This window comes from Papio anubis, chromosome 16 (genome assembly GCF_008728515.1).
Source record: "Papio anubis isolate 15944 chromosome 16, Panubis1.0, whole genome shotgun sequence".
In the NCBI taxonomy this organism is placed as follows: Eukaryota; Metazoa; Chordata; class Mammalia; order Primates; family Cercopithecidae; genus Papio; species Papio anubis.
Genome location: NC_044991.1, coordinates 45,827,269 through 45,843,863, shown reverse-complemented (window position 1 = coordinate 45,843,863; position 16,595 = coordinate 45,827,269). Strand labels below are relative to the sequence as shown.

At 40.6% G+C, this 16,595-nt stretch overlaps 1 long non-coding RNA gene across 1 annotated transcript in view; it reads right to left on the bottom strand.

Annotated features, from left to right (window-relative positions):
• LOC116270788 overlaps nt 1–16,358 on the bottom strand; it is a 79,117-nt gene extending 62,759 nt beyond the window's left edge. Inside the window, exons 1-2 of the long non-coding RNA XR_004179016.1 lie at nt 13,083–16,358; nt 10,297–10,391 (exon numbers count right to left, since the gene is read on the bottom strand). This is a non-coding gene — a long non-coding RNA (uncharacterized LOC116270788). The remainder of the gene's footprint in view (nt 1–10,296; nt 10,392–13,082) is intronic.
• Nucleotides 16,359–16,595: the final 237 nt, after the last annotated feature.

Below are 16,595 nucleotides of genomic sequence, written 5' to 3'. Positions count from 1 at the left end.
GATTGTATCAGCAGAGTCTTTCTCTTACTTTGTACCCACAAAGCATTCACCCAACTAGTAGCTCTTCACCTCATAACTTGACGCTTTTTTTCCCCCACTCACTGGGACTCTATACAATGCTATTTCTGTTGGACTTCTTGGGGTTGTTGATGTCCACAAACATCAGCGTTTTCCATTGGGGGTACCATTGTTATTTGAGGAGAGAAAATTCTTCATTTATGTGAAACTATTGCTTGGATGTCAAGGAATTTGACTTCCCTGACTCCTGCCCTCTAAATGCCAATAACACTTCCCAGTTTGAAAATGCTCCCAAAAGGGAGGGAGGTTTCAAATAAGCAAGTGGAGAGGGCTAGAATGATCCATGTGACATCAGCATGAATTTATGTTTACCTTGACATAGATACAGACAGGGACATACAGAAATGTTCAGCTGAGAGAGCCTAGAAGTGGCAGCACACCAGGAGCAAAAAGCAAACTGGGCGCCCAGATCTTTGTTTCTAACACCATTCTCTAAGAAAGGGAACCAGGGTTCTTTGGTGAAATCACTCATTCTGGGACTGGCAGAGAAAATATCTGAGATGAATCTGGAGCATACTTGAGTACCAGAAAGTAATGTTAAGAAACAAACAAAAGCCCCACAATGATGGGGGTATGTCAGAAGATCACAAGGCGCCAACTGAGAGCTCCCAAGGCTGACACAATTTGTGTAACAAATTAAGTAAGGCAGAATCAGATTATAGCCCAAAGTATAAAATACGTATCCATACTGATAAAAATACATGATTAAATAAATACACACGGAGAAAAACAGACAACCCTCCCATGTACAAGAATTCCAGATAATCTAGGTAGCTACTCTGCACTCAAGTGTAACTCCCTACTCCTTAGGCATGGGCTGCAGATCATGCTTAATCCCAAACAGTAGAGTATGGAAAGGGAAATAAAAGAGTAAATTTGCAGTGGAGCAACTTGACAGAAACTACCTTAGTCAGGTAACCAAGGTCAACATCAACAGTGATAAGCCATTGCTCATAGCATGTTGCCTTGATATGTGAAGATAATGAAATTTTGCCTCTGTAAAGTGGGTGTTTCTCCACAAAACCTATAACTCCAGTCTAATCCTGAGGAAAAAAACAAATCAGACAAATCTCAGTTGAGGGATGTTCTGCAAAATACCTAAACGAGTTGTCGCCAAAACTGTCAAGGTCAGAAAAAAACCAGGAAAGTCTGAAAAGGCAATACAGCCAAGAGGAGCCTGAAAGACATGACAAGTAAATGAATGCGGGATCTTAATGGGATCCTGGAGCAGAAGAGAGACATTAGATCACAACTAAGCAAATATCAATAAAATACAGACTTTAGTTAGTAATAATCTATCAATATTGGTTCATTAATTGTAGCATATATTCCACACAAATATAAAATATTAATAATAGGGAAAATTGAGTATGAGATATATGGAAACTATGTACTATCTTAACTTTTTTGAAAATCTAAAACTATTATAAAATTAAGTTTATTTTAAAAAATAAACACATTTTCAACCCCATCTCCCTGACCTCAGGTGAGTGGTAGCACTCTTGTTTGAAAGATACCAGTGTAGAAATTCTTCTAATGCCTGTCAGTCCTATGACCTCCTTTCTGTCCTTCACTCCCACTCAACCACTCACTCCTGTGGTCACAACCAGACGCTATCATCGCCTATAGTACAAATCTTTCATGATCTCATCTCAAACATCTCTCTCCCTTTTCTGAGGCTTCTCTCTAGTACCAAAAATTCTCCACCCACTAGGTGAGGACTTCTACTCCTACCACCTTTTCACTGCCTCCTCTTGTCCTCATATTTGAATTTACCTAGATTAAGTTGTAGAGTCAATCATTAGAATTGCTCCTTTGGTTATACTCTTAACTCTCTTGTTTCTCTTCTGCTTTGACCTATTATTTTGGCAAAACTCCAGCCCTAATTAAATTTGCCTCCCGACCTATTAATCTTATGTACCCATTTAGCTGAGAACAGCTGGCCTGTAATGTTGCCTGGTAATAATGTCCTACTCGTCTAATCAATTTATTCCCCTTCTCTTCTAGACAACTGTTTCATGCTTTCTCCTCTTTTCTTAAATCTGCAATATATCTTTCCTTGTCCTCACTTTCAGTTGATGATATAACTCCTTGTTTCAACGAGAACATTCAAGCATTCAAAAAAGAACTTGCATAAGCTCTCACCATCACAATTACCCACTTACCTGCATCTGTATCCATTAGCCTGTCTTCCCCTGGTTACTGTGGAAAACTCAACTGGATTTTCAACTAAGGCTAAACTTAGCTTAGGCACTATATTTTATCCTTCATGCTTTTCCAAAGACATTACTGTAACAGTTTTTCCTCTTTCTTCTGCTTCATCAGAATTTTTCTTTCTACTGGATTTTTCTTGTCAGTGAATCAGTAAGTTGTTTTATTCTCCATTTGAATATAGATAGATAGATAGATAGATAGATAGATAGATAGATAGATATGTATATCTATATATACACATATATGTATATACATATATATATATATGTGTGTGTATATCTCAATCCACTTCCTTTCTCAGCTACAGTGCTATTTGTTTCCTCTTATTTGTAGTTAAACTCCTTTCAAAAGTAGCCAGTACTCTTCTAGCGCCACCATTGCTCACTTCTCATTCTCTTTTAAATCTACTCTGATGAGGCTTTTTCTCTACTACTCCATCAAGGTCAAATTTCCTCTCCATATTGCTAAACCCTATGGTAGATGCTTGGTAAATATTAATTGTCATTTTTCCACAGCTAGCTCAGTCCTCCTTGAAAACTTTTCTTTGACTTCCAGGAATTGACACCTTTAAGGTTTTCTTTCTGTCTTATTGGCAGCTTCTTCTCAGCTTCTTGTGCTAGTCCTTGTATCTCTTTAATCTCTTAATTTTGGAAAGTCGCAAGGCTCAGGATGGCTACCTCTTCTTTATCCATCTGCAGTTACTCTCTGGTCCTCATTCAGTCTTTGTTTTAAAGACATCCTCACACTAGTGATTCTCAAATGTATATCTGCAGTCTTTATTTCTACCCTGAACTTCAGACTCATATATACAATTGCTTACTTAACTCTCCATCTGGATGGTTAACAAGCATCTCAAACCATAAATGTCAAGAACTGACCTCCTTATGTTCTCCTCCCTTCCTCATCCCGATTTTTCTAAAGACTTTCCATCTCAGTAATGGAACACTATCCTTCCAGTTGATCAATCCAAACATGTGGTGTCATCCTTGATCATTTTATTTTACTCACACCTCAAATCTATGCCATTCAGAAATTCTGTTGGCTCTAGCTCCATAACACACTTCAAATCCTACCACTTCCACTTAGACTGTATCTGCTACAACCACACTGACTTAAGTCATCATCGACTTTTAGTTGGATTAGGTTCATAGCTTGTTAGCTAATTTCCAAGCATCTGATCATGGTCTCTTCAATTTATCCACTACAGAGTTGAGACTGTGCTCCTGCTAAACAAGTCAGGTCATGTCACTCCTCTGCTCAAAACTGTCTGGTGGGCCCCCATCGCCCCTTGAGTTAAAATCAAGGTCCTCACCATAGCTTAGAAGCTTATGAAGTAACTTTGGTCAATTTTTTAAAAATGGCTCCCCTTCTTTGCCTTCTGTGCTTTATATTGGCTAAACCTTGATGAAGTGCCTGGTGCCTTTGTAAGAATGAAAGTGCTCTGACCCCCCACTGGCAGGTACCACCCTGTACCAGAGCTCACACCTTGGCAAGTAGAGAGTTGGTTCCCTCAGTAGGCATTTTGTGCAGTGCACACACTGCACAGCTGTCCTAGTTCTATTCAGCTGCCTGATCCCTTCCCATTAATTCTGTGCATTCATTCATCACCACTCTTCACTGCATTCACTTTAACCAATCACACTGGCCTCCTTGCTACTCCTTGGACATGACGGGCATTCTTTCACCTTGAACTCAAATTTCCTTCTCCAAGTATTAGCCACAAGGTTCACTCCTTCAGGTCTTTGTTCAAATACCTCCACTGCTATGAGATATTCCCCAGCTCCCCATTTGATATTATAGTTATTTCTTCCTCTACTCTGTATCCCTCTCTAAGTTTTTTAAAATTTTATTCACTGATATTAGCATCTATTTCATATTCCACTGTGTTTTTCTTTCTGCGTATGTGTTGACTGTATTTCTGACCTGAAGGTACACTCCAAGAGGGCAGGAAATTTATTTTACTTTTTGTTGTTGTTAACTGTTGATTCCCCAAACCTACAGTTAGTTCCACATGCTCCACAGTAGGCATTCAAATCCTTATCACAGAAATGGAGATATAAGAAGCGTCTTTTTTCTTTTTCCATTTTTCCATTAGAATCAAGGGGTACATGGGCAGGTTTGTTGCCTGGGTATATTGCAGGATGCTGAGGTGTGGAGTATGATTGGACCCATCACATAGGTAGTGAACACAGTATCCAATAGGTAGTTTTCAGCCTTCGCCCCCTCTGTCTCTCCCACTTTTTTTTTTTTTTTTTTTTTGAGACTGAGTTTCACTCTTGTTGTCACCGAGACTAGACTGCAATGGCGCGATCTCAGCTCACTGCAACCTCCGCCTCCTGGGTTCAAGTGATTCTCCTGCCTCAGCCTCCCCAGTAGCTGGGAATTCAGGCACCCACCACCACTCCTGGCTAATTTTTGTATTTTTAGTGCACACAGGGTTTCACCACATTGGCCAGACTGGTCTCGAACTCCTGACCTCAGGTGATCCATCGTCCTCAGTCTCTCAAAGTGCTGGAATTACAGGCATGAGCCACTGTGCCTGGTCTTTCTCTCCCACTTCTAGTGGTCCCCAGTGTCTATTGTTCCCATCTTTGTGTCCATGTAACCCAATGTTCAGCTCCCACTTACCACAATGAGAACATGTGGCATTTGGCTTTCTGTTTCTGTGTTAGTTCACTTAGACAATTTGAAGAGGGTTTTTTTTTGATAGAAAAAATATCCCACTTCTCATACAAAAATTAGCCAGGCATGGTGGCGGGCACCTGTAATCCCAGCTAGTTGGGAGGTTGAGGCAGGAGAATTGCTTGAACCCGGGAGGCAGAGGTTGTAGTGAGCCAAGATCGCACCACGGTATTCCAGCCTAGGCAACAGAGTAAGATTCTGTCATAAAAAATTTTTTTAAAAAAACGTACCACTTCTCTCTCTGACCTATCTCTCCTCCACTAAGCAACATTTATTTCCTTTCCTCACATTCTAGTTATGCCTGAATGTAGGTTCTTGAGTTCTTCTTCCAAATGCAGACTTACTATCTGCCACACATATCCATTGACCTCACTCATATATTTTTTCTCCATTGCTCAGAGAAGATTTCCAGATCAAACACTACATAGTATGATTAATTGGAGGAAAGCTTCTACTGTACAAATATTGTATTGGTAAACAATAAAGATGGAGACTTTTAATCTTTTAAGCCTAGCACGTATCTCTGTTTGTAAAATTAACTGTCCAAAGAGAGTGAGAAGTGTAAACCAAGTGGTATTTGAGGATGATTTCAAAAATAGCAGAGTAGCCTCAGTGAATCATGAATATAATGGTTGTTTCTGTTCATGTATAATTAAACATTAAGCAACCCTAATTGTTATAATAGGCATTTAACCGAAATCCATCGGCTTCAAAGACAAAAAGAAGTGTGTTCTTCTGCACAGTACTGCATTTTCCTCTTTGGTTATAAAATGTTAACTGGGGAAATGTGAGCTCTTTCTTTATTATCTTTGGCAAACATCATTTTCTTTTTCTGTCAGGTGACTATAATGTCATTTTCTTGGTAGCACCCCTGGCCTTGCAAAGTTTGGCTTAACTTTATTGATCTCTTTATACGTTTACAACAAAACAAACATATTTTGTTTGGAGAACTATGTCATTTGTTGGTCTTTGTTTGAGCTCAGCTGGCGAATGGGATGAGAAACTGAGTTTTAAGAAAAGAACAGCAGCGCCATTTGAACAGCTGCAGGAATGGATCTCTGAAGCAAACAGCTGGGCCACATAATACGTCTCAGACTGAGCTCCTCTGGCCTCGAATTGGGGCCTGAAAATAAAAGAGAAGGGCCTGAGAGATGGGTGATGTGGAGCTGGAAGCTTGTGTTTTAGTTGTCAAATTCATAGCATGTTAATGCCAAATTGAATCCTATTACTTTCCATGAGTTAGAATGGCAGGTTTTTAAAGCTACTTCTGAGTTTCAAAAAGTTACCGCTGTCAAAGTCGTTCAGGCCATATAGGGATAGAAGATATTCTTTCTACATCTACCCCAGAAAACAGTGATTTCATGCCTTGTACCAGTTACAAACATGCCCAGTATCAAGGCAGTCCATAAACCAGATGACTTCTGTCCACCAAATGAGCTATCAGGAAACAGCCTCATCATGACTGACACTTTTGATTGATGCTAATTTACTGAAGAGCTATTTTACTCTTTAAGTGCTCTTAGCATATTCAAATAATATTTCTTGTGTCCATCTAAGTAATAAAATATGTTTATTAACTTTTGAGAGACATGTCTTTTCAAATTAAAAAAGGTATACTTATTTAAACACATAAGGTGTCATTGTTTTATCTAAACCATTCACCTCCTCCCACCCATGTTAACAACATGTATTAGTCCATTCTTGAACTGCTGTAAAGAAATACCTGAGACTGGAAAATTTATAAAGAAAAGAGTTTTTATTGGCTCATGATTCTGCAGGCCATATAAGAAGAAAAGAGACTTCTGCTCGGTTGCTGGGGTGGCCTCAGAAAATCTTTACTCAAGACGGAAGGCAAAGCCAGAGCAGTCACATCACATGGCCCAAGCGGGAAAGAGAAAGAGTCGGGATGTGCTAGGCACTTTTAAAACAACAAGATCGCTGGGCGCGGTGGCTCATGCCTGTAACCCCAGCACTTTGGAAGGCCAAGGCTGGTGGAACACGAGCTCAGGAGTTGGAGACCAGCCTGGCCAACGTGGCAAAACTCCATCTTTACTAAAAATACAAAAACATTAGCCGGGCATGGTGGTGCGCGTCTGTAGTCCCAGCTACTCGGGAGGCCGAGGCAGGAGAATTGCTTGAACCCAGGAGGTGGAGGTTGCAGTGAGCCGAGATCGTGCCACTGCACTCCAGCCTGGGTGACAGAGCGAGACTCTGCCTCAAAAAAGTAAATAAATAAATAAAATAAAACAACCAGAATTTAAGATACCTCCCTCTCTCACTATCACGGGATACGGCACCAAGGAGATGGTGCTAAACCACTCATGAGAACTCTGCCCCCATGATCCAGTCACCTTCCACTAGGCCCCACCTGCAACCACTAGGCCCCACCTCCAACACTGGGGATTACAATTCAACATGAGATTTGGTGGGGACACAGATCCAAACCATATCATCACCACTCTTAAAGACATGCTACTGGGAGGCCAAGGTGGGTGGATCACCTGAGTTCAGGAGTTCGAGACCAGCCTGGCCAGCATGATGAAACCTCGTCTCTCCTAAAAATACAAAAAATTAGCTGGGCGTAGTGGTGCATGCCTGTAATCCCAGCTACTCAGTAGGCTGAGGCAGGAGAATTGCTTGAACCCAGAAGGCAGAGGTTGCAGTGAGCCAAGATTGCACCACTGCACTCCAGCCTAGGCAACAAGAGCAAAACTCCATCTCAAAAAAAAAAAAAAAAAAAAAGACATGTAAAATTTTTTCTTTCTTTTTCATGCAGAAACTTCAATTAATACACTGAATGTTATTTTATTATCAAATGCAGAAACTAGAAACCAGAACATTCAATTATTTAAAAACAAAACAAAACCAAGCATACAAAGTCACAGAAACCCAACTACTCAGCCCATATCCCTGACCTGGCCATGCAAGTAAGAAATTTGTCCACTTTCTTCATGGCCCCTTTTGCTTCTGCCAATGTGTGAGCTTTGTGAGGACTGTTTGATTCCCTTACCTACAGGCAGGCAAAGCTGGTTAACACCAGTGTCAACGGATGCTGTGTTAGGCTGTTCTTGTGTTGCTATAAATACCTGAAGCTGGGTAACTTATAAAGAAAAGAGCCTTAGGCTGGGCACAGTGGCTCATGCCTATAATCCCAGGACTTTGGGAGGCTAAGGTGGGCGGATCACTTGAGGTCAGGAGTTCAAGATCAGCCTGACCAACATAATGGAATCCTGTCTCTACTAAAAATACAAAAACTAGTCGGGCATGGTGGTGTGTGCCTATAATTCCAGCTATCTGGGAGACTGAGGCAGGAGAATCACTTGAACCCAGGAGGCAGAGGTTGCAGTGAACTGAGATCGTGCCAATGCACTCCAGCCTGGGCGACAGAGCAAGACTCTGTCAGGAAGGGAAGGGAAGTGGAAGGGAAGGCAAGGGAAGGGAAGGGAAGGGAAGGGAAAAGGGAAGGGAAGGGAAGGGAAGGAGAAAGAAAGAAAGAAAAAGAAAGAAAGAAAGAGAGAGAGAGAGAGAAAAGAGAAAAGAAGGAAGGAAGGAAGAGAGAGAAAGAAAGAAAAAGAAAGAAAGAAAGAAAGAGAAAGAAAGAAAGAGAAAGAAAGAAAGAAAGAAAAGAAAGAAAGAGAAAGAAAGAGAAAGAAAGAAAGAGAAAGAAAGAAAGAAAGAAAGAAAGAAAGAAAGAAAGAAAGAAAGAAAGAAAGAAAGAAAGAAAGAAAGAAGAAAGAGAAAAGAGCTTTAATTGACTCGTGGTTCTGTAGGCTGCACAGGAAGTATGGTATCTCCTTCTCGTGAGGGCCTCAGGAAGCTTACAATCATTCAAGAAGCCAAAGGAGGAGCCAGTGTATTAGATGGTGAGAGTGGGAGCAAGAGAGAGAGAAGAGGAGCAGCCAGGCTTGTTTCAACAACAGCTCTCCTGTGAACTGAGGAAGAACTCACTTGTCACTAAGGAGATGGTGCTAAATGATTCATGAGGGATCCGCCCTATGATTCAATCGCCCCAACCAGGCTCGACCTCCAACATTGGAAATTACATTTCAACATGAGATTTGGAGGGGACAAACATCCGTACTATAGCAGATGGTGTTATCTTTTTTCCAAAAGGTTTCTTTGCTGAGTTTAAAAAGTGATGCAAACAATATATCCTTCGCGACTTCATAATGATCCTTAGCATAGCACAGTTTTTGAGAAGTCCAATGACAATTATTTAACTTTGTTTCACCCTGCAACTCTCATACTTTCTTAATCAAAAATTTTCTTCCATAGTAGGATCCCCTCTTCTCGTGGTAGCTGGGAGAGGATCACCCAGGAATGTACGAGACTCAGGCTTTTACTCCTAGTAGGACAAGAAACTATTGGAGGGTTTTTAACAGAGGAAGGACATGATTTCTTAGGATTTATAGGGCCCACCTGGCTTCTGCGTGAGCTGTGACTGAGGGAAACACAGATGTACAACATGATTTAGGAGGCTAGTGCAATCATACAGGCGAGCAAGCAACTGTTAATTTGAACCAGGTGGTAAAGGTGTAGATGATGAGAGGGGATCATTTCCCAGATGCATTTGGAAGGCAGAGCTTTCAATATTGTTTGACAGATGGAATATGTGGTATGAGAGAGATGACTCCAAGTTTTTTTTTCCCCCCCAAGCAAAGGGAAGACTCTATGAAGAGCAGATTGGGGTATTTAGAAGTAAATCATGAATGTCGTTTTGGAGATGTTAACTTTAAAATGTCAATTAGCATTTCAACAATAGCCAGGACACTCTGAAATCCTCTCTCTGAACTTGAGGTAGTTCAGTGCAGTGCCTATCAACCCTGGCAGCACATTAGAATTGCTTAGGGAGATTTAAAAATTCTGATGCTCAGGATGCTACCAAACAAATTACCTAAATATCTCTGGGGTGGATTAAGCCACTGGTGTTTTTGAAACCCTCTGGGTGATCCCAGTGTGTGACAAGGGTTGAGAACCACTGGGTCAGAGGCATCAGCGGTTTCAGGTTTGAAACGTCATGACACTCTTTACTGGTTGTTGGAACAAGATAGGCATGCTTCCTGGATGTATGGAAATTGGAAACAAGGCAGGCACTATGGCTAGGAAGCAGATAATTCCCAGGTTTACTCTAACTCTTCAGGCACACTCCCTTCAGTCTCTTTAAGTTTCTGGAAGTGTCTAGCCTTCTTCCTTAAGGCACTTGTTTTACACATTCTTCACTTAAATTAGGCAGCATTCATGGTGCCTGGACTCCTGGCTCAGAGCCTGAGCCTTTTCTCCTGGTCTCTGGAGATCCATGACAGCAATCCATTACTGAGTTACCTGAGAATGTAAGAGCACTTCAGAGCCACCCTCACAGCCCAGCCAGGAACAGCTACAGTTGCAGCCAATCTGAAAGCAGCCGGAATTCAACAGCTCTGGATGAAGAGAAGAGAGGACCAGGAGCATTGAAAAGTAAGACAGTGGAAGCGACTCTTGGTCAAAGTGGAAGGGTCTTTAGGGAGAAGCTCTTGGAACTACCCTCAGTGAAACCCACACAAGCATGTATGATGTTTGATTGCCCAAGCCCTCATGTGAACACATTTAGACATATCACAACACACCCTTAACACACAGGCCACTCATATACACACAAAATATACAGCACATCACACACCCCTCTCATCCACTGCCCTCCCATATCAAATATCTCTGGTAAGCATTTCAATGGGCTCATTCACTCTTTAGATGAATGAGGATTAAGTTTGTAATGGGCTTTCTGTGCCCCCAGAAAATTTATCATTTAACTGGGGGGCAAACACTGCCTGATGAACTTTGAAATTTGAGGTGTCATGTCCCAGGGAGGAAAGCTCCTGGAAGACAAGTGTCCTTCCAAGTCCCCCTAAAGCTGCATTATTTAGGCACTGACTTACTCTGTTCACCTACAAAACCACTCTTGAGTAAGGGAGAAATCAAGGTGGAAGAAAGCCCTCAAAACCCCTTTGCCCAGGGGATAATTTTGTTTAAGGCACTGATTATTAACTCAGACCGAGTAAAAGCCCTAAGGGGACATTGATTCTTCTGCCCAAGGGCAACTCGTGCTGTCAGTGCCTGCCCACCTCCCAAGCCCTTATCTGTCAGTGAACAGAAGCTCAGCTTTCAAAGCCCAGGATCTGCATTTCTTGGCCTGAGGGCTTTCTCTAGACTAAGAAGTCTTCTTTGCCCACTTCTGTACCAGGCTGGTAGTTGACACCACCAACAAGCAGCTCTCCATCTATGACTGACAGAGAGGGATGCTCTACATGGGCCTTCTAGAACTCCCCATTGGGATTGAGCCCCAGTTATCTACAGTGGTGACTGGCTTGAGCAAATACTCTTCATTGACTGCATTCTTACCTCTGGCTCACTTTCCCATATCCCTACCAATGCTTACTGGAATCACCTCTCAGATAATCTATCTGCACTGAAATTGTTATTCGGGGCCAGCCTCTACAGAACCCCTACTAAGACACCAGGAAAGGGGCAAGTCCTCTGCAAGCATACATGACAAAAGAAGGATAAACTTCAGTTGTCAAAAGGGACCAGAGCCACAAATATGTTTACAAAAACTCTGTCCTGTTACCTATACTTGATTTACAATGACCACTTGGGAAATTTGCCTCTCTGCTGGGGTAGGGACCTGACTGACCATGTAAAGGGGAAACAGATGCACTCAGCCTGCGGCCTCACACATCTGTTGGATGAGCAATGACAATAATTTTCCAGGAGGAGACAATAAAAAATTCACATAAAACTTTTTATCGTGTAAGTGACACTGGTTATTGTAGTCGGCAAGCAGAAAGTTACCCCGAGGACAGAACTTTTCTGCCTATTAATGTAGAGAAAATGGCTAGCCTGCTTCCCGCGTCTCAGAATATAACATTGGAGATGCTAGGATTCATTCCAGAGGAATTATGATACTAGCAAAATACAAAAAGGATGTAGCAAATGTGTGTTGCAGTAAAGATCATAAAATAAAATCTAAGCATTTCAGAGCTCTTGGGGCAAATTGAATCCATGGGAATTGAAAAATAAAGGGCTTGAAAAAAAAAGTATGCTCTTTTTACAGAGAACAGGAAAATAATATATTTCTCCTTTTTACGAAGAGTAAGTTCTTCTGGCCCCAAAACTGTAGCCGAGATGTTTCCTAACATATAAAAACATTATTTTATAAGGACCCACCCACAGTTTTGGTATTTGTAATCAGGTTTTAGTCTAAAGCTTTCCTTTTCAGCGTGGACAGATGCCAACAAAGGAATACAATTTGTAAATAATGAAAGTAATCAGTATCCTCCTCCACTTGCCGCCATCATGCAACCTCCCTTTTGATACTGACTCTACCTCCTGCAGATTCAGCCTCTGTGGGAGCAGCCAGGGTGCCAATGTCTTCACCTACTCCATACCCTCCATTCCAACACAGCTCTAGGAGGCTGTGCATTCACCACAGGGTGTGGGAGAGCTTGGGATGATGGGAAGGGGTCAGTTTTACAACATTATCATCATCACTAAAGCTGAAATATTTGAGGAAAGGGGGCTATTCTGAGGTATCATTTAGATAGCCCAACCCAAGTGCTATAAAAAAGACTAGCATTTGCATCTGCTTTTATACCCCAAGTCTTGATATTTAATAAAATTTTAAAAAGTAGTGCTCATATCACAACCTAATGCATGTCAGTAGAGGGGCAAAGGGGACTAGTTTATGCAGTCACTCAGGGATCTAGGCTGTCCCTCTATATTGGTTCTACAATGTCCTAGGACATAGGTCAGCAAACATTGTTTTTAAAGAGCCAGAGAGTAAACATTTTCAGACTTGTGAGGCATATAGTCTCTGTTGTAACTACTGCCACTGTAGTGTGAAAGCCAACATAAATAATACATGAACAAATGGCCATAGCTGCATTGCAATAAAACTTTATTTATAAAAACAAAAGGCCAGCCCACAGGATGTAGTATGAAAATTTCTGCACTAGGATCTTGAAGCTCTCTACTGCCTCTGGTCAGCAGACAAGGAAAAAGAGAGAGTGGAGGATCAGGATTGTGTGGGAGATCTTTTTAGGGACTAGACATGAAATAAGCACATAACACTTTACCTTCATTTCATTGGTCAGATCATGTGGCCTCAGCAACTGCAAGGGAGCTTGGAAAATGTAGTTTATCTGTGTGCCCAGAATGTGATGAAAGAATTTTGCCTGCAATTGTACAGTACAGTGTGTGAGAGAAGCATTACATAAGCAATTTCAGAAAACCAACTATTTTCTTGGACTTAAGAATGCTCCATGTTTCCATGTGGATGAATTCTGCAAATCTTAATTAGGAATTAAAAGGGATCTGGCTGGACTTCTGATTATAAAAGAAAAAAAAAATCTGTTAATACATTCATAGATAGAAATAATAAATCTTTATTTCTTTTTAAAAGTTCATAATTCTTACTTTCTGTAATGAACATTGGTCTCCCCTCAAATACTATTAAATTAACAAGATTCGACTGTATCCATGAGCTTGGCTAATAAATCAAGTTTAATTTTCTTATGTAGCTTTAGAGGCAACACTATCGAATTCAGGGTTTTATTTTCCTCCAATAATTCTTAAGAGTGATTATTTTCATGGAATCTGACAATGGAACATAATTATTTTTTACCATTCAAGGTGTGAAAGGAGACTAGATTTAGTAGCATTAGCAAACCCAAGGGGCTGAAAGGATATAAATGGAATTTCATCAGACACTCTTGCTACGAGAAAAAGAATTTTTAAAAAAATTCACTGTAATTGTTCTGGTGTCTGGTTTGGGTCAGAATAAGTAAAAGACAAAGAAATAAATCTAAAGCTCTTGTCTTCATTTTTCATCCTTCACGCCTTCTAATGAGGCAGAGCTGTGCAGATAAATCTAAAATTTTAATGAGGAAAAATGAAAAATATATGTAGTTGGTGCTGCAGTGCCCTTCTAAGTCACCCTGAAATTTTTAAAGTTATTGTGATTGTTCTGGATTCTAGATATATTTTGAATACAGTGAAAGTAACTTGCTCCACATATCAAACTACACTTAAAATTGCATTAGTTTGCTTTGTTGTTTTATTTTTTAGATGCTGGTGCTTTTCTCTTTCTTTTGCCAGTGATGTTGGCTTCTGGTGGGCAGTAGTTCTGAAAGTTTAGCATGCATAGGAATCACCTGGGAGGCTTTTAAAATACAGTTTCCTGAGCCTCACACTCAGGAAGTCAGCAGATCTGAGGTCAGGCCTGAGAATCTGCATTTGTAACAAGCCTCCAGTGATGCTGATGCTGCTGGTCCAGGGCCAAACGCTGATTAACACAGAATCAAAGGTCATTCCATTGGAAACTCAACTCAAGCTGATTTAGCAAATAGGAAATATATAGGCTTGAAGAGCTAAAAATTCAGGCTGCTAGTCTGTCTTTAGGTACTACAAACTCCACCAGCTCAAATGAGAACCCGAGGGTTCAGCTTTTCTCTCTTTCTCTTGCAGCTCATTTCCCCTGTGTTGATATTTCTCTCATGGCCACAAATGGATTCTGATGCTCCAGACCTTACGTTCTCATATTTCCAAGCCCAACAGTCAAAACAGACTTTTCTCCCATCAACCAATGAAAATTGTTTCTATTATTAAATAATTGAGTCACACAGTTGTCTTGAGCCAGTCCCCATTTTCAATGTAACCCGAGAGATGCGATATCGAACCAGTTTAAGTTAATCTGGACCTACCCTTGGATTGAAATCCTCAAGCACCTGCCTTGTCTGTTTTTTTGTTTGTTTGTTTCCTTCAGGGGTCTCTCCAAAGCAATGAGAGGTCTCTCAGCTTGAACTTAGCTGCAGCCTGGGCATGCGTGGGGTTGATGTCCTTAGAGCAACTCCTAATCAATGGGGTATGGAGTTCATGGATAGATGTCCCACCTCCCATCTTTCAGAAGGACAATTATTAAGTGCATTATATATAATGTTTCTTATAATGTACCGGCAGGAGTCTGTTCCAGCTGTCCACTCTAGAAACCTGAGCTATGATAGACCTTGACCAGACCTTTTCTTTTTTCCTGTCTCTATCTCTTCACTCTTTCACCCTGCTTCTGGAATCACCTCCCAAATAAACTCTCTTTATCTAATCTTTTTCTTTACCTAAATGAACTGTAGTTTTGTCGTTCATTGATAATATCCACAGATTGGGCTTCTTTTACATTTGAAAAAAGTATTAAAGAGCCTAAATACTAAATACCAGTATACTCAATACATGGGCATCATTTTTATCACTGACTTGGCATATTTCATTATCTCTGCATTCGTTTCCTAAGGCTGCCATAACTATACGACAAACAGGGTAAATTAAAACAACCGAAATTTATTGTTTCACAATTCTGGGAACTAGAGGTCCAAAATCAAGGCATCAGCAGGTCCATGCTCTCTCTGAGACCGATAGCAGGAAATGCTTCGTTGCCACTTCCTAGCATCTGGTGGTGGCTGTCAGTGCTTGGCATTCCTTGACTTACAGCTCATGGCTCCAATCTCTGCCATCTTCACATAGTTTTCTCCTTGAGTCTGTGTTTTGACTTGACTACCTTCCCATCTTATAAGGACAACAGTCATACTGGATAAAGGGGCCATCCTAATCACCTCATCTTAACTTGGTTATATCTGCAAAGATCCTATTTCTTAATAAGGTCACATTTATAGAAACCAGGGAATAGAGTATATCTTTCGGGACAATACAATTTAACACATATTAAACTCATAGGAATTCACGAATATTCTGCCTAATCCACTTCTTGTATTTCAAGCTTTGCTCTAATCTTTTTCAACTCATCAACTTGTTGTCACTACAGTACCTTTTGCGTGCAGGAAGGAAACAAGTTTCTGATTCAGAGAAAACTGCAGGGACAGCAACTTCCTAAAGCTTTCAGAAAAAAAAAAAAAAAAAAATAGTGCCTGAGACTGCCAGGCCCTAAATGCCAAACAGCTTAGAGAAAGAGATTTAAAGCTCGTAAATATCAAAGAGCCTCTGGAACACTGGGGGCAGGAAGAACAATCCTAAACACAGTGAAACATAAATAAAATTGCATTGGGATCATTGGTTGCACTCCCAGGGCAAAATTATCATCCCCTTTCCAAAAGTAGCATTTAGCACAACATTAGTTTGGAATGGTTATTGTCTTTTTGGAATACATTATTTTTATAGCTTATGGCAGAAGTTGACACACAACATTACATTATTCTGTATTTCCACTCAGATGAACACAGGTAGGATTGTAGCCCCGATAGACACTTTGGGATTGATTTAACCTAGGCCTTAATCAAAAGAAGGTCACTTACCTGCCCACAAAATGATAATCTCACCTTATTCCCCAACTCTAATGGGAGGATTATTTATATTTTATGTTTCTTTTCTGATTAGAGGAAAAAATAAATTGCCATTTTACATACAGAAAATAAATAAATAAAAATGCCCTATAAGCTCATTACTTATATATTTTTTAAAGCATAAGCTTATTACTTTTTAAAAATTGCATCACGTAATCTTTGGAACCATGATGTTTAGTAACTTCCTAGTACTCCATTGCCTGATGTGCCATAATTGTTTTAGTTGATACTCTATCATGAACC